This window comes from Micropterus salmoides, unplaced genomic scaffold (genome assembly GCF_014851395.1).
Source record: "Micropterus salmoides isolate LMB-PRFRI ecotype aquatic unplaced genomic scaffold, ASM1485139v1 Ms_hic_scaffold_3, whole genome shotgun sequence".
In the NCBI taxonomy this organism is placed as follows: Eukaryota; Metazoa; Chordata; class Actinopteri; order Centrarchiformes; family Centrarchidae; genus Micropterus; species Micropterus salmoides.
The window spans coordinates 10,036,565-10,061,470 of NW_024042261.1; positions in this window are offsets into that span (position 1 = coordinate 10,036,565).

Consider the following 24,906-nt stretch of genomic DNA (forward strand, 5'->3'; position numbering starts at 1 on the left):
CCTTACCTTAAAACATTGTCAGCTGTTATATCTCAATCAAGGCTCAATTCAGTGAACCCTCTCACACTTAATACCCACACAAAGGCAGAAGAGACAACAATCCTACCACTTCAGATCCTCTTTTACACACACACACACACACACTGCTGGGAGCCTCAATGCCTTTGTCGACCAATCTAATTAAGAAACCTTTAGGTGAAGTGCTTCAAATCTGCTTAACCCCGGCAGCTCCATACTGTCACTGCAACCCTTTTTATTGGGTCATTTTCTTTCATAATTCAATTTCCTGATTCGAAAGATAAAACCCCTCATGGCCCGTCCTCTAAGCCAATCACAATGGGGCGCAACTATTCACACTGACACTATGATTACTCTGTCCTTTGTGTTGTCATTCTTAAGTACGTCCTTATATCTGCACAATATTATAATCCATAATCCAAACGATTCAATCTTAATCCCCAGATGCTTCAACCAATTCTGATTCAAGAGTTCTCTTTTCTCCAGGTGAATGGTTGGCATTTTTGTTGTGGTGAAGGACAGTTTAAGAGGAAAACTGAGTGCTGTTATGACGTACAGGGAAATATCTGACTGGCGAAAAAAAGAGAAAAACTGGGGGAAGAAAACAACGAGAGCTGAAAGCTTCAGTGGGAAAATAGCCAGGCAGAGCCTCTCAAACGTCTGGGCATATTGATCGAGAGGCTTCAAGCATAGAGTTGACCTTGTGTCTGGTCTGAGAGGTATTACTTCTGAGGACTTTTGATGGACAACACATATGCAGCAGTACCCATAAAGGAACTGAAACGTACCTGTGTTGGAACAAAACAGGAGCAAATTCTGGCAGCATGACAGCATGTGTCTTAATTTAGCTGCGTTTGAAATCTCTCAGATCACATACGCTGTCTGTGTAGCCGTCAAATGCAGCTTTGGTTCAGCAAACACCAGAGGCAGAAACTATCTCAGACAAACACCCGACAACATGAAAAAGCACTTACAGTGGGGAGCACCCTCTCTTGGTAGCAACCCGGCCTAAAGGCAACTTTCTTTCCCCCCATAGTCTCCTGTGAGGAATGGAAATGAACGGGAGACGAATGAGAATCAGAGAACAAAACAAACACGGGAAAATAGAGCTCTGAGTCGGCGCGACAAAGACAGAGCGAACGGGGAGACAAAGGAGTGAGGAAAGTGAGTGAAGATGGATGGGAGACAGCTTCAGAGACAAAGCTGAGAACATCTTTGAGTTGAGAAATGTACAATTAATTGGCAGTAGATCTGAGAATATTTAGTCAAGGATGCTTGAAAATAATAAAAATACTTATCTAAGAGATGTCTTTGTGAGAAGGTTCACTGAATATGTAATATTGAAAGAAAGCAGAGGAGATATCTGCCTTCTTTTGCAAGGGAAAAAACAGCATATACTTAGACGTTCAGAATTTTTGTGAGCAGCATAGCTCTTTGGATGGCAATGTAGTTCTGATGGTCTGACTGATATTTAACAGAAACATCTGAACAACTATTTAGGATTTAGTACAGATGTTCATGGCTGCCAGTTTATCCTACTGGTTTGGGTGATCCCTTGACTTTTCCTCCAGTGCCAGTGTCAACTCTTTTGTTTTTTTGAAATACATGGTTCCCCAAAGAACTATTAAAAAATAAGAACTTCTAGCAACATTAGAACCAAATTTTAATTTGACCAATACCTTGATTATGACCATTTATCAAAACACCATGGTACTTAGGTACAGCCTCACGGAGCTGCAACCATGGCTGTAGACATTTAGCCTTGTTCTGTAATGGCTGGGAGTCCAAACTGGGAGTTGGACAAAAAGGGATGATAAAGGGATTTCGGGAGAGATGGGGATGAAATGGTATAGGTTAACTCTGTTTATGAACACCCTATTTCAGCACCTCATAAAACATGACTGTTTTCAAATATGTCATGGCCCTGAACATCTGTCTAAAGGTTAGGAGGACAAAACTGAAAGCCAAACTATGTGCTGGTCGAACACTCAACCAGTCAACGCATTCTGCAGCTGCTTTTCTGGGAAAACATAATCTACTGTTTGACAGTGACGACTGAAGTAAACCTAAATTGTTATGTTTTCTTTCAAGGCTACAGTCACCAAACCAACAACAAGAAGAGCCTTTAAGTAAGCGGCCTTTGCAGCTCTCCCCACCTGCTTTGTGTGGGAAAGCTCCAGGAGCATAATCCTCAGTGACTGTTGGTCTGTTGGGAGAACGTGAAGCTTTATCAGCCCCACCAGACTAATCTCACCTCCGGGCCAAAGGGTACCAGCCTGTTCCAAAATGAAGGCGAAGGGAGGTCGACTACTTGACCACTCAATTGCTCCTTATCCAGGTCCACTGGCCACACTGCTGGTCCTACCTGATAGGCTGATCTTTGACCTTACTGAACACACACATGCACACCACAGCGAAATCCACACACACACAAACATGCTAATCTCTGGAGCAAACCCCTCTCCCTTCTCTTTCTGGGGAAATTGCATGTGCAACTGGGTGATGTGTATGAGCAAGATGAAGGTTAATCAACTCAACCCCAGCCCTCCTCTTCCTCCTCCCCCTCTCTGTCTGGACGGCAGCCTGATGAAAGTACAGCAGGCTATCAGCTCAAGCAGAAACCTGGTTATCACAGTGAAAGCAATGTTCAAAATCCCCTTGATAACAGCCTGATAGACTGAGATGGACAGACAGCTATGTATATATAGAAAGACAGAGGGAGAAAAGTAGAAAAGAGAGACGAAAAGAAACCTGTGGATAAAAGGAGACGTTGAGAGACAACCAAGTGATTTAATTCAAATTCTTTGCAACTGCGCCAAAGTCCATTTTCTAACCTTATTTTATTTAAAAGTTGGAACACAAAAGTAAAAAGAGGGAATGAAAGAAAGAAAAGGCCCCTTGTGACATGACAGCCATCCATCATCTGCTGGTTTGAGCCCAATGGTGAGAAAAAGGAGCATAGATTAAAGGAGGCAGAGAGCGCCGGCTCGGGGATTTTCTCTGTTCAGCGCAGCGTTGGCCTTTGGACCGTTGACAGCAATAAGATTCCTATCACTGCACACATGCGGGCTACAACACATGCAAGCCAGCATACACATGCACACACACACACACACAAATATGTGGACATGTACACACGATCCACACTGTCTTAATCCTCGGTTTTCAGCAGGTTGGAGAACGGAATTAAAATAGCACCCATGCCAGGGGAATATAGTACAACATTTTGTGATAAGATCATAGATAGAGAAAAACAGCCCAGCTCGTCTGTATGTAAGACTTCTTACATGCCTGGCAATGGTTTACAAGGGATGTGTGTGTGTGTGTGTGTGTGTGTGTGTGTGTGTGTGTGTGTGTGTGTGTGTGTGTGTGTGAGAGAGATGTAAGATAATGTTGTCTTTTATTTCACATTAAAAATGTATTACAGCTCCTACAGTAATTCTAATAGAAATGCCAATGCTAATACTATATTTGCTTATGTTTGGTTTTTATTGCTTCGCACAACAATAAACACATAACACACTTTAACACAAATAACTTCAAAAAGAAAAACTGATTCAATGACACAGTGAAAACACTGAAAGAGTTGTAATTTATAACTATAGTTGCCCTGAAATTATTATTAAATTATTATTGCTTCTAAGGGCCCTAAGGGCACCACAGGTGGCAGGAGATGCACAAATAGGTGTGAGGTTCATTCAAATGAGGGAGGGCAAAGCGAGTTGTTGATCTTTGAGAATTGAGAAGAACTCGGTATCTTGCCTGTTTATAAGGAATATTGGATTACCAGAGCTCATGTATCATGTGTGTCGCAGGTCCCTTTCCAATTTTTAACTGAAAAAAAAAAAAAAATCAGATGCATTATAATCATTGCTGTGTCACAGCTTCACCAAACAATTAAAATAATATTTTTAGATCTACTGTCATACTAATTAACCGCTGGAAATTGTCACCCTGCCTCACTGTGATTGGCGCAGCTGTCTGAAAGTGCTGAGACCAGTGATGTGACGGGCTTAGAGTGAATGTATTAATCATCACATCCTCTGATCTATATTTCACTTCACCCAGCCGTTTTTCTACAGCACATGAACCAAAATAGCAACAGTGCTTGGAAATACACACAGTACATGCAGCCAAGACTTGCCACTTTGTACTTGTCATTGCACTTGCACGATTAAAATAGAGCCCTAACACTACTAATAATAATCTCATTATCTATTATTATCATTTGATTAGATAGTACTGAATGTACACTATGATAGAAGCCAGTACATGTACAGTGCATGTACATCAATAGATAATAGGTGCAAGATTGCTCTTGAATATTCAAATACAGTTAACTGTAACTTCAATATATTTACTTTAGAAAACACAATGTATGTAGACTGCGCTCTGTGTCACTGATTCACCTTTTCAGCCTCAGCATCATGCTGACTGTTCTCATGAAGATATTTTAAAAAACCTAAAACATGGTGTGATTTCTGTTGCTTTTAAGTGCATAATGAGCACATAGCATTATTGAAAGCACTTGAATTGGCTTTGTGTTTGAAATGCACTATATACTAAATTAGCTTGCCTTGCTTTCCAAATCAGGTTGAGTCTTCTCACATGTTAATCAGGGAGCATAATTCAGATGAAGCAATTCACATTTTCTCTCCTCATTTAAAATGGTAGTGTTAGTTTCCTATCTACTGGTCGCCCTTAAGAATAAGTTTTTGCCTGAGGGAGACCAGTCTTGGTTAAATCAAACCAATGAAGCCTACCATTTAATGGAGCTTTAAATGTGGTCACCCTTCCATTTTACTGGAGTCTGGATTCTGCTGGAGTGTGGTTTCGTTCATGCACTCCAGTATCAGCCAGCAATCCAAAAACTTGCAGGTTACATTAACTACAGATTCTAAATAACTCATATTTACAGTATGTCTGTCTGTCTCAGCTGGGTGATGAACTGCTGACTTCTCATGTGTATTTCCATTCCTGCTGCATGATGCATGCTGGGATTGGCTCCAGCTCCTTGATTCTAAATTAGTGTAAATTATTGAAAATGAATGACTTAATAAATTGACATTTCCTGCCATGTTCCTCACCTTTGTCTGCTGATTAGAGATCAGCAAAAAACCCTGAACTAGAGATCACACAGAGTGACATAATCGAATGTGAAGCAGGAGTGTGTTTTTCAGAAATAACAAAGCTCAGCATGCGTCCTTTGGACAGTGAAAACTGAGTACTTAATAAAGCTGTGTAATAAGCAGGGCTGGTATTTGCCAGCATATTTATTTGCAGCTCGTTCATCCAGCCTAGCTCAGCTTGCTTCCTTACATCCTATTTAAGACATCATTCAGTCTCTGAACTTCAGCCCCCACCATCATGGCTCCTCCACCCCCCTCAGAGTGAGGGATTCTGGGGCTGGGCCGGGTTCTTCACCCATACACGACCCCATCGACTGAGCTGCTCTCCACCGGCTAAATGATTGATACTAGCCTTTGCTAACTAGACTCCTGAGTCCAAAAACAACTAAGGTTGACCGGCCAGTCGGCTGCAGCGTGTGTGTATGTGTGTGCGCATGTATAATCAACCCAGGAGACTCAGTAAAAATATGTGTGCAGGAACGAGGCAGAGTGTGTTTGTGTATGTTTGTGAGAAAATGTGCTTGCGGGTATAAAAGTTTAAAATAGCAAGCCTTTTGAGTAGTTAAGGTGTGTATATTGGGGGAGTGTGTGTTTGTGTATTTCTTGTGAGCATGTGTTTGTGTAAGACTTAGCACAGTGTTGCTTTTTCAGCTTTATGTTTGCCCTCAAATCCCAACAGTACATGCACATTACATGAGCTCTTTGACATGGAAATATGTGTGTGTGCGTGATTTTGTACATAAATTTGACTTAGATTCAGTGGGACCACACAGTATTGATGGAGTCAGAGCTTGGTCATAATAAGGTTACAGCTAGGCTAATTGAATGAAGTGCTTCGTGCTTTGGTTCACCAGTTGGCCTGCTAACGCTTTTTGAACCCATGACACTGATCGTACAGTCCATTAAGTAGCTATAAAGGGCCAGTAGCAAACATGGCATGGGTTGCATAACAAGAAAAGTGAAGAGCTCGACCTGGATATATAAGGGCACAAATATGTCCAGATGACGTTAATGAAATGTTCCCATTGTCTTAAGATTTAAGTTTTTATTATCAGAAACCTTTATTTTCTGCTCAGCTCTTTTCTATTCGGTCCTTGTTAACCCTGAGGCTCTGCACCTATTAATAACTGTTATTGACGTATCTCTACCATCATTACTGCAGGTCAGTGGACCTATCTAGGGAACGTATGGCTAGACTATCACCATGGTAACCTAAGTCTTGCCTCTTATTAATTGGCAATTAAACTGGGTCAAGAAACCTTTCTTAACAAATCACAGAAGTCCAATAACTTAAACTCTCTTCTCGTCCAATGGCCACGCTCTGTCTCATGGGTATATGTGATATTTCTAAAACAGCAGTAGAGTCGACTTCAGCTCACCAATGAAATGTGAATGCAGGGTTGGGTTTCAGTGAGAAGTGAAAAATGGACATGAAAGAAAGAAAAATTAAATTTTACCCAACTACACTTGTCTCACACACACACACACACATTATATATATATATATATACACACACATATATACACACACACACACATATATACACACACACACATATATATATACATATACATACACACACACACACACACACATATATACACACACACACACATATATACACACACACACACACACATATATACATACACACACACACCACATATATATACATACACACACACACACATATATATACATACACACACACACACATATATATATATATATATATATATATATATATATATATATATATACATACATACATACATACATACACACACACACACACACACACACACACACATATATATATATACACACACAAATGCAGTTTCCAAGCTGTGTGTTATCCGTCATTACCGAGGAGAGATTAACTAGAAGATGTCCGCTAAGTAATGGAGTCAAAAATAGCATCACTGCAGTCTGGAGGACCTTCACCCTGTCTTATTTGTATCTGTTTTTCTACTTCAAACAAAGGTTCATACACTCATATGCACATGCACACACACACAAACACAAACACAGTTAATTCTCCGCAGGCTGTTGCAACAGCTATGTGTAAATTCAAATGTTTCTCGTTAACATTTGCATCATACTGTAGGTAAAACAGATTTTGGCTCCTATTTTGTCAAGAAATTCTCTAAGCTGAAGCATAATTTTCTGCAACAATGTTTTGATTACAGTTGACTGAGTTACGTTAAGGCGTGATTACAGTTGGTGCAACTGAACAAAGTGGCAAGTGTAGTGGAAGCTAACTAGTTACCAAATAATGTTTACATTTGCACTTAGAATCAAGCTTGCGATAAACTGGGGTGACAGGCTGCTGTGCTATTCTTCGAATAGGATGGATCTCAAGGAAGTTCATGTATATATTTCTGCTGTCGTATGAAAACCTTGTAGCTGAGGTTCTGGTGATTTTCAGGTTTTCGTTTCATTTGAAGAATTACATTATTTCTCTGTAGGCAAAACCAGTCTATGACCCTCCTGCTGATGAACCACTTTCAAAAACCACCTTGGATACACTTGACTAATACAAGCCTGTTTTTTGTTAGTTGTTGAAAACTAGACATTTGAACATTTTTCATCCAGGAATACACATGCACATACATCGATTAATCAGTGTGATGAATTTCATGCTAAAATTTACTTTTCTCACTGCCTTGTATTTCCCTTCACCTCCCTCCCCCGCAATACTCCTCCCTCCAACCTCTGCTTACACTCTCTCTCTCCCTCCCTCTCTCCCTCTCTCTCTAGTCTAAATAAAGTGTCTGCTGGGGTAACTCAGTCCCTGAAACAGTGGAGATTAACATGTCCTTTGGGGACAACAGTGAGTAGAGGGAGAACAAGAAGAAGAAGGTGTACTCACTGTGTGGAATTCAGTTCACTTAAAAATAGACCCCTGGCTTTTGTCTCAGCATTTTTAGTTGAGGGGTACAACAGTGCTGTGGATTAAGAACTATTACTGTATCTTAACAATGAAACTGTCAATTGATAATGTTTGCGCTAATATTATTTATATTCTGGCGATTTGTCTGATTAATGGGTTAATTATGGAGTCAATAAAATGGCAGACTGAGAAATGCCTATTACCATTTTCCCAGAGCCAGGGAGACATCTTCAAATTGCTTATTATCTGACCAACAGTCCAGAACTCAAAGAAAAGCAGCAAATCCTCATATTTGAGAAGCTGGAACTAATGAATGTTTAACGTTTTAGCCATGACAGAAATTTTGGGACCACCGCTCTTGCTCCCCACAGGTTAAATTGGGATAACTTGGAGGTCTCTTTTCGTCTGGCACCATCATCATTTCAAAATGTTGATATTTCTGTTTATGACCAACAAACCTACATGCAAATCTAATGATATCGCTGTCAGTCTCCCTTGGCTATACTTTGTATTTAGTGCAAATAAGCAAATTCTAGCATCCAGCACACTAAACTATGGTGAATATGGTAAACTTTATACTCGCTTAACATATGCATTGTCACTGTTAGCATGCTGACATTAACTGTGCTAGCATGGCTGTAGATAGACTTGTTTGATAGATGACTTAAACAATAAATTAGTTGTCAAAATTGTTGTTAATTACTGATTGTGGATTGACTAATTGACTAATTATTTCTGCAATAACATTAACATTAAATTTAGAAGGTTTTTGTGTTTTCAGACCATGTTTAGCATAATTCCATCAAAATCCGGCATTTTGCCAGGTTCAGGTTAATGCTGACCGGTAGTATCAGTCAACCAGTAAGATGGATAGTGCATACTAACGGATGTATTTGTAAACAGCACTCAGTATTAATTTGGTCTAACGTACTAATCCAGAAACACACACATACTGTATGTAGACACACGTACAACCATCACATCACTATGGTCATATTTCACTCCTCACATACTCATTGACACGATCACACTTAAGAGCTAAGCTGCCGGATGTAATGACACTTTCCTGTGGTGTTAAAATGTAACTTCAACAAGAGGGGAGGGGGTGGAGGGATAGGTTGTTACCTCCAAGCCAAACACTCCCAGCCATCCGAGGAAATCAAACAGGCGGCTTGACAGACAATCCTCCCATTTATTTGGCTCACAGCGTGCTACCGGCGGAAGGCGAAGCTAAAATGGAAACTCAGTAACTGACCTTTAATGTAATACGGCGCCGATGGCTCACCAAAGCCTCTGGAGTAGCGGCCGCTGTGTGACTCTGAGTATGTGTGTGTGAGAGAGTGTATGTGATGAGTTATGACCAGCTCTCATGTCGGCATTTGGGAAGTTGAGAGCCAAAGCCAGGTGGATTAGGACAACTCGCCTCTGTGAGAATGCTCAAAATGGGTTTAAGAAAGTAGGAGTGTGTGTGTGTGTGTGTGTGTGTGTGTGTGTGTGTGTGTGTGTGTGTGTGTGTGTAAGGGAGAGAGACAGAGAGAGAACAGAAATACACAACAGAAGCAGAGACATAAAATCACCGCCTTCAACAAACAAAGCTATATAAAGAAGGCAAAGCGCTGGCACTACATGGAAGATAAAACATGTAAAAAATAAAATGTGACTCAGTAACACTCATGCTTACAAAGACAGAAAGACTAACCCAGGAAAACTAAACAGTGGTTTGAGGCCCCAAAACTCACAGGTACACACACCCTCTGCCCCTTTACTTGCAGGTCATGACCTTTCTGACCTCCAAAACAGGTAGGTCAGCAAGGCCTTACAAAGTCCCTTTGTTTGGTTGAAGCAAATGAAACTCTAAACACTCCTTTCATCCCTGCAACAGGGATTGTTGGCTAATGCGGTGGAGTGGGAAGGAAAATTGACCTGAGAACATTCCAGGAGGAAAAACATTCAGCAAAATGCAGAGGATAACTTTCACACTAACAATTTTGATAGTTACTTAACATAATCGCATAAAATATACTGTAGACTAGCTAAGTGAACATTTCCTGTTGCTTTCATAATGTCTGGCCCTTGGTAATTGAGTAAATAAAGAGGTTTAGGACCAAAGCTGCATCACATTAAAAGTAGACCAATCAAACATTTCTATGATCTTTGAAGGATCAGTTCAAATTATTTATATAGCCAAAAGCCCTCACAAAAGCAACACTGTGTGATTCATTTTTGTGTTCTTTTGATATGGTTGGTGCTAACATAGTGAGTTGTGGGGCTGGTTGGCAAGCTACTGTGGCTGCAGAGCTAACTAGTAACATCTTAGGGCTACACAGCAATAATAGCTCACTAGCCAAGATTGACAGTTAGCAGGCTAGCTAGTTTGGTTGCTAACCGTACAGTAGGTTTGCTCACTCCAACTCACAGTTCACTCAAGAGACGTATTTGTAACATCAACCCATTCTTCTAACTGCTCCACTACAGTATTTCAATGATCAATGCGGATAGTGTGATGCAGTTAATATACAGGCCTCTATTTTGAAAAGGTGACCAGATTTCTGAAATAAAAACCGGGGACATTTTTGGTTTGGTGGTAGTAATGCCATTAAAAAATATAATGTATGAAATAAAACCGGGGACAATTTCGGTTTCATAATCTGTCAAACATAACTCTTCTGAAAGTCATTTTGAGGCAGAAACTAGCTTTCAGTCAATAAGTAGAGGCTGCAGTCACTTTCTGGCAAGTGGAATACTACATTTTATGTGTTGTTTTGGCCATTTAATGGTATATTAACAGGTAAAAAGGACTGGATTGGTTGGTACAAAGCAAGTTAAATAATGTAGAGTAATAAGAATAATTGCAAAAGAGATCATGTCTTTATTTTATATGTAACTCAGCAGTAAGTCATATTAATTATAGGCTACATTCCGTTTTCTAAATGTAAACAAGGATATTAGACATACGCCTACCAAACACATATTCCATCAGCAGCAACAGGCTTCTATTATTGCCTATAATCACGTAAAGGTCAGACCTGGTTACACTATAAAATGCAAACACTTGTTTGGCCACAATTGTAATTATTCTGTTAAAAGAACTGTTAAAGTATCACAAAGACATACCTTTGCGACATAAAGTGATGTTTATTTGCATGTTATGTCTGTTTGATCCAGGTAAAAGCAGCTGTAGACGTAAAGAAACTGGGCAATAACGTTACATGCTGCGCGTGCTCCCACGTAAAATCTGATTTCATGTCACACCTTATACAGTCTCAACACACAGTTAAAAACGGGGACATTTCCGGGGACAGCTCCAGACAGAAAACGGGGATGTCTGGTCACCCTACTATTTTGGACTTTCTATTCCCTCAAAGGTCAGACAGTCAAAAGAGTGGAAAGTTGAACTCAACATTAAAGATCCTGAGTCGCAAGCAGATCGACAGATCGCAGACATGCAATGAAAATCAACTGATTTTGCTCCGTAATGGTGTTGTTTTAATTTGGCAACCCCACTGGTGGTATGAAAAAATACACAGTGGCAGACAGCAATGGACAGCAACATTCCCTCTTTCCACAGATTTGACACTGTGAATTCATTGACATTATCATTTTTTTTCTACAAACAAAATCCACCACAATAATTGGAAAGATGCTCCATAAAAAGGCATAAAATTGTACATTGTACATGCTGCTTTAAGTGTTCAAGCAAGTGTGACAGGTGAAGACAATGACTTTATTTGACTTTGTATTAATATTGTAAGTGTTATTAGCGTCTACATTACAACTTTCAGCCTTTATTGTAATCCAGATACTGTACTGTTGTTACATGCCATTACATCAGTTTCTCCCCTTTCAGAAGAGACACTCCACTTTCATAGTGAGGAGAGAGAAAAAAGGGCTCCAGTCAAGGCTTGTTCCTTTTCTTTGTCCTTTCAGGCAATGAAATGAATTAACTTATTCATCTGTTTATCCGTTCAGAGCGACACATGAATACATTCATCAAAGCTACCCTAATCCTGTGTTTTTGCTCACATGTGTTTTTGTAAGCGCGAGTGATGTTGCATTGGTAAACATTATTATCCCGAGACGGGGTGTAAAATGACAGCGAGACACAGGGAGACAGAGAGAGAAAGAGACGAGGGAGCTGCTTAGAGGAGATATCATTCGTGTCAGTCGAAGTGAACACCTATCGATTTACATCCAGCGCTCTTCCACGCGCCACAGTGAGAGCTCATGTATAATTCATGACGGACCTATGAAAGAGCCATAAATACAGTCACTCTGCTCGTCAACATAGCACACTCTCAGCACTTATGGTCCCCCAACATGGCTAGTTAGCAGAGGAAGTGAGGAGATGCTGAAGCAAAGATCTGAATGATATAATATAAAGTTCTTGCTGTCTCCACTTGCTTATGGACATTCAGATTCAGGGCAGATGCATGCTCGAGCACCATATGCAAGTGTGATCTGCCCTTTAACATAGGTGTACCAGAAGGGGTTCCTAATGACTGCTAGACGTCTTTTTGTTTTGTTTTTTTAGAGTTCGACCCCAGAGTCGTAGAGGCCTTCTTTAGCTCAGCCGCCTCTGCTTTCACGACCCAGAGGATTTACATTCCACTCCCCGTCATAAAACAGCCACTTGCCTTTCATTCCTTCCACCCAGCCTTTACGATCTGGCGTGGAAAGGGTGCCTGAGTTATGGGTTTTGTTTTGGGACAGAAGAAAAATAAAAATGGTATACAGCCGTAGCATGTCAGAGATGTCAGGGAGGATTGTCTGCCTCGCATGTGTGGTGAATTTAGAGGGGACTGACTGGGGGATGAGGTGGTCGTATGTACAAGTGTGTGTTGCTGTTGCACGTGTGAGGTTTTCCTCAAATCGTCATTACATCCAATTAGGTTGACAAATAAATCAAGCAAATGCAACACATGAACACGACTCTGAGTAAAATATTTGAACTGAAAGTCATCAACCATCAGGATGGGGTTACAGAAACTGAAGTGAGGCCGCTTGTGCACTTTTGGAAAAGAGCAAAGTATGAACTGAGGACTCTCCTTTCACTACAATACAGAGTCTGTTTGCCTCTGTAGTGGTGGAACGGGTGCTGTCTAATGACTTGAAATACACACCTCTTCATTTGTCAAAAGAGCATGTTGCCCTTATACACTTCTCTAAATCTCCACACTACTGAGGCCATCACCTCAAAACGGCCATCCCTCTCTCGTCATCTATCTCCTGAAGCTCTGCAACCCCCCCGATGAAGTGCACTTTCTCACACAGACAGACACAGACACACACACACACACACACACACACAAAAAGTAAAACAAACCTTCATTTCAGCTCCTTTCCACTGTGAAGCACCTAACGACCGCTCCGTCCTTGAACGTAAAAGTATTAGGGAGACATATGAGGCGTAGGAGGAGGAGTACGAGAGAGAAAGCAGAAGCAAAACAAGGTAAAAGAAAGGGCTTTTTCATACTGACAGTCAGCTTAATGAAAAAGCAGTTAGGCCTCGTATATCTGCTAGCCCCAAGGTTCAGCCTCCCCCTCGTCCACCGGTAAGAGCAGCCTGGGCCGACGCAAGCCGCGTTGTGCCAGGCCTGGCCAGGCTGAGGAAGGTCAGGATCCGTTGAGGTAGAGTCAAGCCAGGCTGGCGAGGGTCAACCAGGGCCGGGGAGGGTCAGGATGGGACTTGGGGAGAGGAGTGTCGGCCTTAAGTGCGGAGCAGATGTGCCCATCAATCCACACATGAAGGACGGAACATCAGTCACTAGAGCTGCAAACCGCAGAATGCAGCACACCGAACACACAGTTACACACATTGAAGAGCATGTACACACAGGCACAGTCATTCACGCTCACACAAACACTCCCGTCCACTTTTCTTTCTTCCTCTGTTGCTTCAGATCTCTGCCAGTTCTACACTCTCTAACACTCAGCTCTTCAGTAACTGATGCACTGCAGAGTAAAACCCAAAACAACTAATTAGCAGCTAACGAACACATCACGGAGGTCCCTAGCTGTGAACTACACGGACAAGTTACAAACCTTTTCATTTAACATTCCTACAGTGTGATTTAACAATCTTGATACATTGGGCTTTTTCCCCTACTACTGAGTGAATGATGCAGTCAGTAATGTTTAACAGCACGTGAAACGGCCTGCGTGGTCGCCATGTTGACGTGCATGTGATGAGCTGCGGATGAACTGGGCCAAGGGTATCTGCTACAGTCAGATGAAAAGCAATCCTGTACACAAGGGAGCCTCTATGCACAGAAGAGCAAACTAATTTCTAGGCCAAGAAAGTTATCGGTGTGTGCAAGGGAAATTGAGACATAGAAAGCTTTAGCGTGCAAGCAGCAAGACATTAAGTAAGGAGTTTAAATCAATACAATGCGAGTTTTTGTGAGGCTGGGAAGGTCGTGATATGTGGTTTGAGGGGTAATTAGCGCATGCAGCCGCCAGTCAAAACAAATAATGAAGTATATCTGAATACTTTCTCTTACTCTTTGGCCTTCAAACTTCAAGGTCTGAATCCATTACATCAATGTAGGATATCACACATGTATTGCAACCCAGAAAAGACAAGGCTGTGCAAAACTAACTGGTCAAGAGGCTTAGAGGCATCCTTTGATCATTAAGGTAAATAAAAAATGCTAAGGCTGAGAGGAAGGGGGATTTTCTTCCGGTGTCCTTGAATGCCTCTCTCTATCAAAAGCATACCATTTGGAGGCAACAATAAAGAGAAGCAGAGTGGACGGTAGCAGACAGGTACGTCTGGAATGCTCTGGGAAATAAAATCTTTGTAAACAATCTCTTTCTTTTTCATTCTCAACATCTCACATTCCCACTCTCTCTTTTCCTTTCCCTTAACGGTCAGGGAACCCAAATTACAAAACTGTTTTCTGACTTAGCTCGAGTGGAATCCACTCATGCAGATAGTTTTGGATTTATTTGCCCAGGTCTGAGATATTCATCTCTGGAAGATCTGCCTCTACTGCAGTGCAATACGAGTGAATGGAATTTCATTTGTGGTGCCCACAGCACTGAAAACATTACATTTAAGACTTTTAAAGCAGCACAAGAGTTCTGCTACCCAACTCTATCCAGAAAAGTCCCTTCAAAATATCAGGTTTTGTTAGGTTTGGGTTGGTCATTTTCAAATGTAATTTATAGAGAAAGGTCTCTTTTTCTCATTCTGAGCAAATTATCTTGCGTCCCTAACCAAGTTGTTTTTGTGCCTAAACTTAACCAAACTTAAAGGTACCTATTAGAGATTTTGATCACTAGTAGCACTATGGAGCAAGGTTTTTATGAGCATGCACAAGGAAATGCGTGCAGCATGCAGAGGACATAATACACCAACATCATTTTGTTTACAAGATCGGGCAACCGTTTTATTTGGTTTACTGTGATATGTAACAGTTTTGAAAGGCACAGACAAATGATGTTGTCCTGCAGTAGGGGTGTCAAGTCAGAAAGTGATTCCATGTGTTTTGTTGTTAAATTTGGAGGACTGTTAAGTACTAGTCAGGCTCAGCTGGGTCAGTTCTAAATGACTGGCGGGGTTCAGGTGTCAGTTTTATGCATGTGCAGAATTCTTACTCTGGTTAACCCACAGAACATCCTGTCACCATTTTTTTTAAAGAGCTATTTCTTTGGTAGTAAGTAGTGCCACTGAAACTCCACTTCCCTTTATCCTCATTGTAGTGGACTGGAGGCAGATATTGTGGAGATGGATATCTTAAAAGCTGTGAAAACAATTATCGTCATGGCTAGATACCACTAATGGAAAGTTTTTTGTTTGTGCGATTTGTTTAAAAAGACCCTTTTAATTTTTACTACTACTTTTCTCTCTCTGCTCTGCCTCTTCACTTCCGTTTATGCACGGACAATGTCAGCAATGTGTTTTCCATGCAGACTCCTGCATAGCAACCCATTTAATAAACACTGAATTTCAGCCCGGGCCTTTGCCCTATACGCGAGTTATGAAAACGTAGGCGTGTAATAAATGTAAGTGCCCAATAATAAACATTGAGTACATGTGTGGGTTTATGCTCTGCCACTGACCCTGAAACCTGAATGTGTGATAAGACATAATGAATTTCTCTGGCCTGACATTAAACATAGCACTGACTCAGTGTTTACCCTGCAGTGGAATGCCAGATACATGGAATCACTCTCTCTCCGAGGCTGCGCTGCTGCTTATATCGGATGACTGCCATCTCACATCAACACACACATACACACCACTAAGGGCTTTTAAATTCATCACATTTTTTAAAATAATCTTTACAAGGTTGTTAAGGACAAAATGTGTGTACACATTAAATACTGTATATGCCTGTGACTTGGCTTCCATCTCTGGAAATACTTATTTTAACCTTTATTATTATCTGTCTTTCTGTATGCTGTTGTCTCTCAATCAGTTATCCTGTGAGCCGACCTTGAGAACTAACTGTATGTACTTTTTTTCCCAGGATTGATAACTGGCTTAAAGGCTCAATAATAAGTACACAATAGCCTTCTTTGATAAGAGGAACGCAGTCTGAGCGGGAGGCTGAGAGAGGAAACAGTGCCTCATAGAAACCGCTGTGGATTACTAAATAAAAGAGCCATAAAACACAGCCCTTTGGCTGTAGCAGAGGAAAGCTTATGCTAACACACAGCTGTAATGATTTTAATATCTGGGCTTAGAGCAAGAGACCACACGCTGTAAATTTCAAATGCACCTAGTGCTGTGAGAGACCCCCCTCCACTACTCTGCGGCTCTGTTTTCCCTGTCTGCCTCGCTCTGCCTTCCATCGCCTCCCTTCTGGGTTTTCCCTAAACTTTTTGAAAGAAAAAATCAGCTGCAGAATCAGCTCCTCTGTTTCTCTTTTCTACTCTACTTCTTCATAGCAATGCAGGCATGAAAATATCATCTTTTCTTCTATGGAGAGGTTTTAAAAACATCAGCTGAGTAAAGACTTAAATTTAATTTTTTTGTTTCTTTCTTAATGTCTTCACTGACACTCCCCCCTTCTTCTCTGACCAGGAGCAGATTGTGAAAATTCATCTATTTAATTCTTGAACACACAAGAAGAACAAATATTTGAAATTATGGGTCTACTTTGGATGCCTATCAGGCATCTGGTAAGTCTCTTCAAATGCACTTCAAGTGGTCCAAATGTTTTGTTCCAAGCTGTATTCTATTAGGCTACAATTTTGCCAGAATATGATAAAAAGTGAAATGACAAATATAAGAAGAGTGCCCCTGTTCTCTGCCCTCTATCTTCTGTCTCTGCATCTGTTCACTGTTAGGAAGATAATGATTTCAGTACCTCTCCACTTGCCAAAACACTTAGTCAATGTTGTTCCTATCCAACTATTCAGAAGATTTTTTTTTGTATTTTGTACCACTGGCAGTTTTGAAAATATTCCAAAGGACCCAGTCACATACAAATTTAATTCACGAATTGTCAATTAGCACTAAAAGATTATTGCCTGTTTGCTGCATTTTCATGATTTATATAACTGCACACCATCCCAACCCAAAATTATAGTAAAACCACACTGTCATGTACAGCAAACTACTCAAACTGTTAATTTTTATAATATATCTTACTTTATTTTTTGTCATGTTTTCTGTAACATTTTTATGACGTAATGTAATGTAATCTTGTTTTGCACTTTTTGCACATTTCTGTTGCACCTATTAAGGATTGTACAACTATGATGGTTGCCTTTAATGATTATAATACTTAATATAGTAAGTGGACCTTGATGAAACTAATTTTAAAGAGAACAAATTCACTTTTCTTTATTTTTTGGTTTAACACATTTCAACAAGTCAATTCAAAGTTCTCTACCTATAAAATGCATTTAGACAAGATACAAAAATATTTATAAACAGGATTAAAAGTAAAATTATATGGAACAGCATTCTGAGATCAGTTTATTTTTCTGCAAATCCAGTTTTACTGAAAATAAAAGCATAGACAGGTACCTGACTGCAGCAAGCTTTCTGGCCAGATATGTGGATTTCATTATATGTGGAATCATTGTTTGGCTCAAAAAACAATTATCTCAGTTTTATTTTTGTTTAACTGAATGAGTTTTTCGCACTTCCAAATCACTGATTTGTTCAATATTCAGTACTTACTCAGTGATCGTACGCACAGTCACTTGGTGACATCCTTATGTAAGTCTGTGGGTCGCCTGCATAATTATGATAAGATATTTTGCTGTTTTCCATTATCTGACCTAGTTAATGGAAAACAAAATAAAAAAACTAAGCTTGCTTATTTATTCTCTAAATGTGCTCTCAAAGCTTTTTTCTTTCATTTCTGAAAAAATTAAACATATATTCAAATATTTTTTATCCAGATATGCTTTTCTAATTCAGTTTAATCAGTGAAAAAAATTATTTGCTGAAAGACTGTGAAACATGGTTGAAAGTGTTGTAAATAGCTGGGCATTGAGTACTATACTGTACAGGTCAAAACTGGATCATCATTCGGGGAAAAATTTTTTTATGACAATACGTGTGTTCCTTTTTTTCATAAGATTATACCATACCAGGGTACCCCCAGAATTCTCAAAGTTGAATTTAAAATCTTTTTAATACCATTTTCACCAGAATGAAATTTAATGCCAACTTCACATGCATTCTGGCAAAAGTATGATGGATATAATGGAAAATCAGTCTGGATTTTAGGCCCTAGAAAATAATTATTTACCAAGTACCTGAATTAGATAAAACATATTGCAGTACTATTGACATTCATATTTAATACACAGAAGCTTTATGAGGTGTGTACTCTAATAAAAAGATGTATGTTTGCATTATGAGCCCCCGCTCCTCTCCATGACCTCACAAACCAAAAGCCCCTTTTTGAACTTCTAATCTTTTTTTTTTCTGACAACTCAGTGACTCGCACCAGAGCTCACGTACACTCCACGGTCAAGAGCATATTGTTGTAATTGACTACTTGCACAATGCACAATGTAGAGTGATGTAATCCAATCTGCATATCCGCTGATACAGTACCGTTAACTTCACCACCAATCTCCTTACAGTGCTGTTGGATACTCATTTTAGCCACTTTCTATAGTTAGCTGTGTGCATATTTTAATACTGACTGCTCGTAGTGTTTTCATCATTCAAATAGCCTAATCACCTCTGCATCTTTAGAAAGCGAGAAAGTTTAGCCAGTCATCTAGCCACTAAAATTAATTAAAATGCATTGTCCTGAGGATACAGACATTTCATAAGTGACAAACATGCAGATCTATGTGTCTGTTGTCACTAACAGAGACTTTGGTCTGTAAATCCACACACTTCACTGATAATCCACAGAAGCGTAGAGTAAAAATATGCTGCATGAGCCCCGTTGTCTGTTCTCGGCTGTTCCCCTGTGTCCAAAATACCTGCTACACTCCCTGGACCGATTGGTGATGGTGGACTTCTCTCTTCTAATGTTAACTTTCCATTTCACCCTTATCTCAGTATCAGCTGGAGTGAAAGCTCACAGAGAGGGACTGAGCAAAACTCCATCCAGATGACAGAACTCCTCACATGCTAGACACTGCTTTTCTAAGCTAGCTCAAATTCTGAAAACACGGAGGTGGGCAGGCTTTCGGAATGATTAAAAATATTATGAACAGTATGTACAAAGCTAACTGTGAAAGTGGCTAAAATAAGGATGAAACAGCACCGTAAGGAGATCGACGGGGAAGTTAATGGTACTAGAGCTGACAGAACATCAGCTGACATGCAAGTAATCAATTGTAACATTAGACACACACAGAAAACATTTATATAGTACAGTTATTTATGATGTTACAGTATTTATTTAATCCTACAGACCTTTGTAAATGCAATTCAAGACTTTCTAGACAGAATTCAATACTTTTAAGGACTTATTTTGAGAATATTAAATTACTTAAAATACTTTTAAGACCCCCTGGGTACTCTGCATATTGTTACTGTACATTTTGCTCTCTTTCTCATTGTACAGCAATGCATCCACTCATGTGCATGCAAACCCACTGACAAACACACATAATCACACACACAGAGCGCAGACCTCCTCTGGCTAAATCTGTCTGTAGTGGTTTATAGTGGGAGCCAGGCACTTCATTAGTGGACAGCTGCTGCTGCTGCTGCACCTCCTTCCATACCCTCTCTTCCTCCATCCTCTCCCTCTCTCAGCTGCCCTTACCCTGAACCTATCCTGAGGGGGAAGATAGGGAATGAGGGAGGAATGGGAGAGAGAGGAAAGAAGAGAAGAGAGGGGGAGGGAAGGAGTCTGAACTCTGCATGGTTAGATTGTTTCACTGGTGTCAAGAGAGGGAGTGTGTCTGAGTGTGTGTGTGGGGGGACATTCCGTTTGTATCTGTGTGGGTGAACGTCCATTGAAGTATGATGATAAAGTATCTGTTCTTTGTGTGCATTGCATATACTGTACTGATCACAGCGCAAGTTAGATGAGTAAAACTCAGTCCTGTCACCAAGCTGTCATTCCTTCAGTCTTGTTAATCCATAATGACACATACAGGCACAAAAGCAATGACAGACAAGTATCTGAAAGTTACAGAAAAGAGAAATAAACATGAACTTTCTGATATGAAATATTATATCAGCCATGTATTGTGTTTTCAGCTACATACATCTGATAAATCACTTATCTGTCCCATCTTGCGTATCTTTTTCACCACTGGAATAAATCCAAGCTGCTCTGAGAGCCTTTCACCAAAATCCTTCCCCAAAGGGCAGGTATCAATCCCAGCTCTTCGTTCATGTCTAATCGACTTTTACAAGCCCTGTCGCTCATAGGCTGACTTTTACAACTTTTATTCCCGATTGGCCGGATGACTGAGCGTTGCAGAGTGGCGCAGGTGCAAAACATTACTCCCCTAATAAGAGCCGATTACAAACAGGTGTGTCAGCAGCGCCGGCAGCAAAGGTGACTTTCTAGAAAGGAAGCAAGCAGCTTCTGAGGCTAGGGAATTGTTACACAACTGAACACGCATGGGGGGAGGGTTTAATGAAGCGAACTGACTCGTTTTAATAAGTTCTGCTCATTTCTGTTTTACAAACCAAAGTTGGATGGATGCCAGTTCAATTACAACTATAACTTTCATCCAAATGTGGTCAGGGGCAGATTTCAAGTGGCTGAGCTGGACTGAGTCACTCTGCTGATACTGCAACCCAACATCATTATGAGGAATTAAGGGGGACTGACTGGCATAAAAACAGATGGATGTAAGTGCACTTATTTAAATCCAGTGGAGTTGTCCACTGTCCCTGGCTTGTAGATAAGGATATAATGCTTGGTCTTAGAATGTTTATGAAACTGTAGTGTCACTTCCTTCGTTGTGCATTCATTAAGCAAACAGTGTGAGCTTCTAGCCATTTGTGTCACTGATGATATGAAAGATGTATTCCTGTTGCCTACTTTTAAAGTGTAGTTGCACATTACATCTGTACTAAATTGCAGTAGACTCAACTTTCATCTGCAGGTCTCTCTTGCCCTCCAGTGTGTTCTTCTTTGTGATATTTTGACATCTCTAATGGCCAAAAGACAGTTTTCTAAATCAAAATAATGCAGATAAAAAAGGTTGAAGCAAAACGGCTCACTTGCCAATCACACAATATCAAGAATTAATGGCACTGTGACCATTTTACTATTTAACAAAAGTGAAGAATCACATCTAAATATTTGGCTCAAAAATAAGACTCAAGACTATATGAATACTTAAAACTAGAAAATGAACCAAGGAGTCTTATTAAATGAGATTATGTGTTCCCTGTTTAGAGGTCTGTACAAGACAAGTTGGTCCTCTGTAAACACAACCCGTTTTCACGTCACATATGGACGCATGGGCAAAACCCATTGGTATCAGTTTGTAACACACTGAGGATCCCTATAGCGTCATAGTTGGACGCAGTAGGGGAAGCTCTGCAGCATCAGTTTTAGATGGTAAAGGTATATGATATTTAACAGAAAAGTGAAAAGGTGGTGAATGGAGAGCCAGCAACCCAACTTTCAAGCAGGAGACCAACATAAAAGATTTTTGTAGTTTACCTAAATTGCGTAACTTACGCACTTTACCTACTGACATAACTGACATACGTAGTTATGTTAACCCAAACCAAGTATTTTTTGTGCCTAGACCTAACCAAATTGCAACGTTTCACAATGTTAACAACATGCCGTTTCAAAATGATGATGTTCTGCAACATTAATGTTTTATTTTGAAAGTCTAACTGGATGTTGTATAGTTATTGTTGCTAACTTGGCCGGGCGTTGCATAGTTGTTGTTGCTAATCGTTGCTAACTGACCACGAAGCCCTAAACGTCAAAATAATGACGCTAAAGGGATGCACCGAGCTTTGAAAAGCGATGCCAAGGTGTCTTGACCAAGTGTCCATATGTGACGAGTCAGGGGTGAGAATGTGTTGGCTCACAGCATTGTGAAAACAACAATGTTTATGCTGGTGCAACATGCAATACTTTATCACTTCTTCTTTTTCCCTTGTCCAGCTGTTTTCTCATTTGCTGTTACTGGCCTCTGTTTAGGCTTGGATTAGTGAGCAACACAGAAAGATGTCAGGAATTGTACAAATCAAATATTCATATTTTTAATGTAATCAGTGCTTCCAAATGTCCTGAAACTGGTCCAAACTAGCACTATCTTTGTGTAATCTGGAACATTTAGTTGTGATGGCCTAATTGTGGCAGTAAACTGCCAGAAAGATGTACAAAATTTTCCTTTTAGCACCCCCAGCCTGGAATGAGACAATTACTTAAAGTAAGTTTATTTTGGTTTTGGACTTGATACAGACTTGAAGACAAACATGACTTGAAATGTCAATGTAAATATACTCAAGAGGCACCCAACAAATCAGACCAGACCAAACCAAATCAGCTGTTGAAGAGAACATTGATGTCATGTAAATGGAAATAAGCTTTGTCGTGTGGATCCAACCAGGTGACAGGCAGCTTAGTAAGTAAAACATCCTGGTCAGTAATGGATTGTTGGGATAATGCAACAATGAAGACAGGGTGTTTACTGGCATTTGTACAGCATGTAAATATTAGAAGAGGGAAAGACATAAACAGCAATCCATGTGTTGGCGAAGGAAGGAAAAATCCAATTTGAGTATGTTAAAGGCAGATTTGAATGTCAAGTGAAAATGTAATTCAGCTTAACCAGACACTGTCCAGATACGCTACAAGATGTGTGTTCCTGCCAGATAGAGAGGGGGCTTATTCTCAGGAAGGAACCTAAAGTGTTCGGAATCAAGAGCAAGAGTGCAGTCAGTACACATATATGAAGGCAGTATATTACAGTTTAAGCTCCATAATAGAGACAGAGAACAGTGTAGTGGTTCTGTAAGCAAGGGTGCAATTTCCATTGCGTATGGGGGGACATGACCTAATCACTCTTAAGATGTTGTTTTACAGTTTCAGTTTGATGTACTGAATGAAGTAATTTTTTTTCCACCTCTCAGACTCAGGCGAGTGGTGGGAGGCCTTGTTGGGGCCAATGGTAGCCTGAGTGGAACATTTGCCATGGATCTGGGAAAAATGGAGGTCCTCAGGAATGTGTTTCAAGCAGGCAAGTTGCTTCCAGCCATGTCTCCGCGCATTACAAGACTATCCAATATGACACCGACAGCTGAAACACCTGATCAGTTGTGAGTTACGTTCGCCGCATCAGAACTCATTCAGCAAAAGTGTTTCCATCTCCCCTTTAGCACATTAATAATCTTTCCACAAAGGCAAAAACCACCTCAAGCGAGCATAAAAACTTATTTGCAAAATGAAGGAAGTTTTTTTGAATTTGCAGTTTCAACCTTTTCAAATGCGATACTTCAAAATGTGAATAAAAAAACATAGATGGAAACACAGCTACTGTCCACTTACTCAGCTGAGTGTTAGATGAAAAAGGCTTATAGATAGAAGGTTGCAAAGTGATTTTCTGGTATCTCGGGAAAAGTATTTTTAGTATTTCTCAAATACAAAAATACAGTAGTTTATTTTAATACACTTCAAGTTACAGTATTTGGTATCTTATTATCAAAATTATTATTATCATGGTATCAAAATGTTTTGTTGTATTTTCCCTAAGCTGAAGTGGGTACAATGTTGGTAACACGGTTTCAGTAGTCACATGTGGCCACAGTACAGTATGTGTTTTTGTTTGATACATCATCAACATTTGCCTTTGACTGGCTACACCCTGACCGTAACCCCACCCTAAAACCTGATTTATACTTCTGCATCAAATCCGTAGCCTACGCATAGCTCCATAGCCCACACTGTAGCGTGACACACACCTCCACAAAAATGTAACTACATGTTGCAGCAACGCAGACTGCAAGAACTGTGATTGGTCGACTTGGTAGAATTGCATTTCCTCCAAGCCCACAGGAAGTGATCTGTGCTTTGAAGTAAACTTTACTAGTGGCATATCCAGCAGTTGTAACACAGTGGATCAGTTGTTTTGAGCGAAATGACTTGTTACACTATCAGAATGTTCGGTCAATCACATAGATGATCCTGTCTCTTTAAGGCACCCCTCTCATTGCCCACTGTCTTCTGATTGGCCAATCCCTGAAGCATGTTACCAGGCTGTTGTTGCCGCTGAGCGATACAAACAGACTGAGCGTAGCTGTGCGGAGCAAATGACCATCTAGCTCTGTGTGTTGTCAAACGGAGCAGTTGGTAGAAAAAGAGTGTTGAAACTGGAGGAAATCTGAGGTTTTTGCTCACAGGGATTTCTTTTAAATACTTTAACCTCACTATTTGAACCTTTGGCAGTGTTTAACATGAATATCCAACATTGTAACATTGTAGACAATAAAATATGGAAAAGCA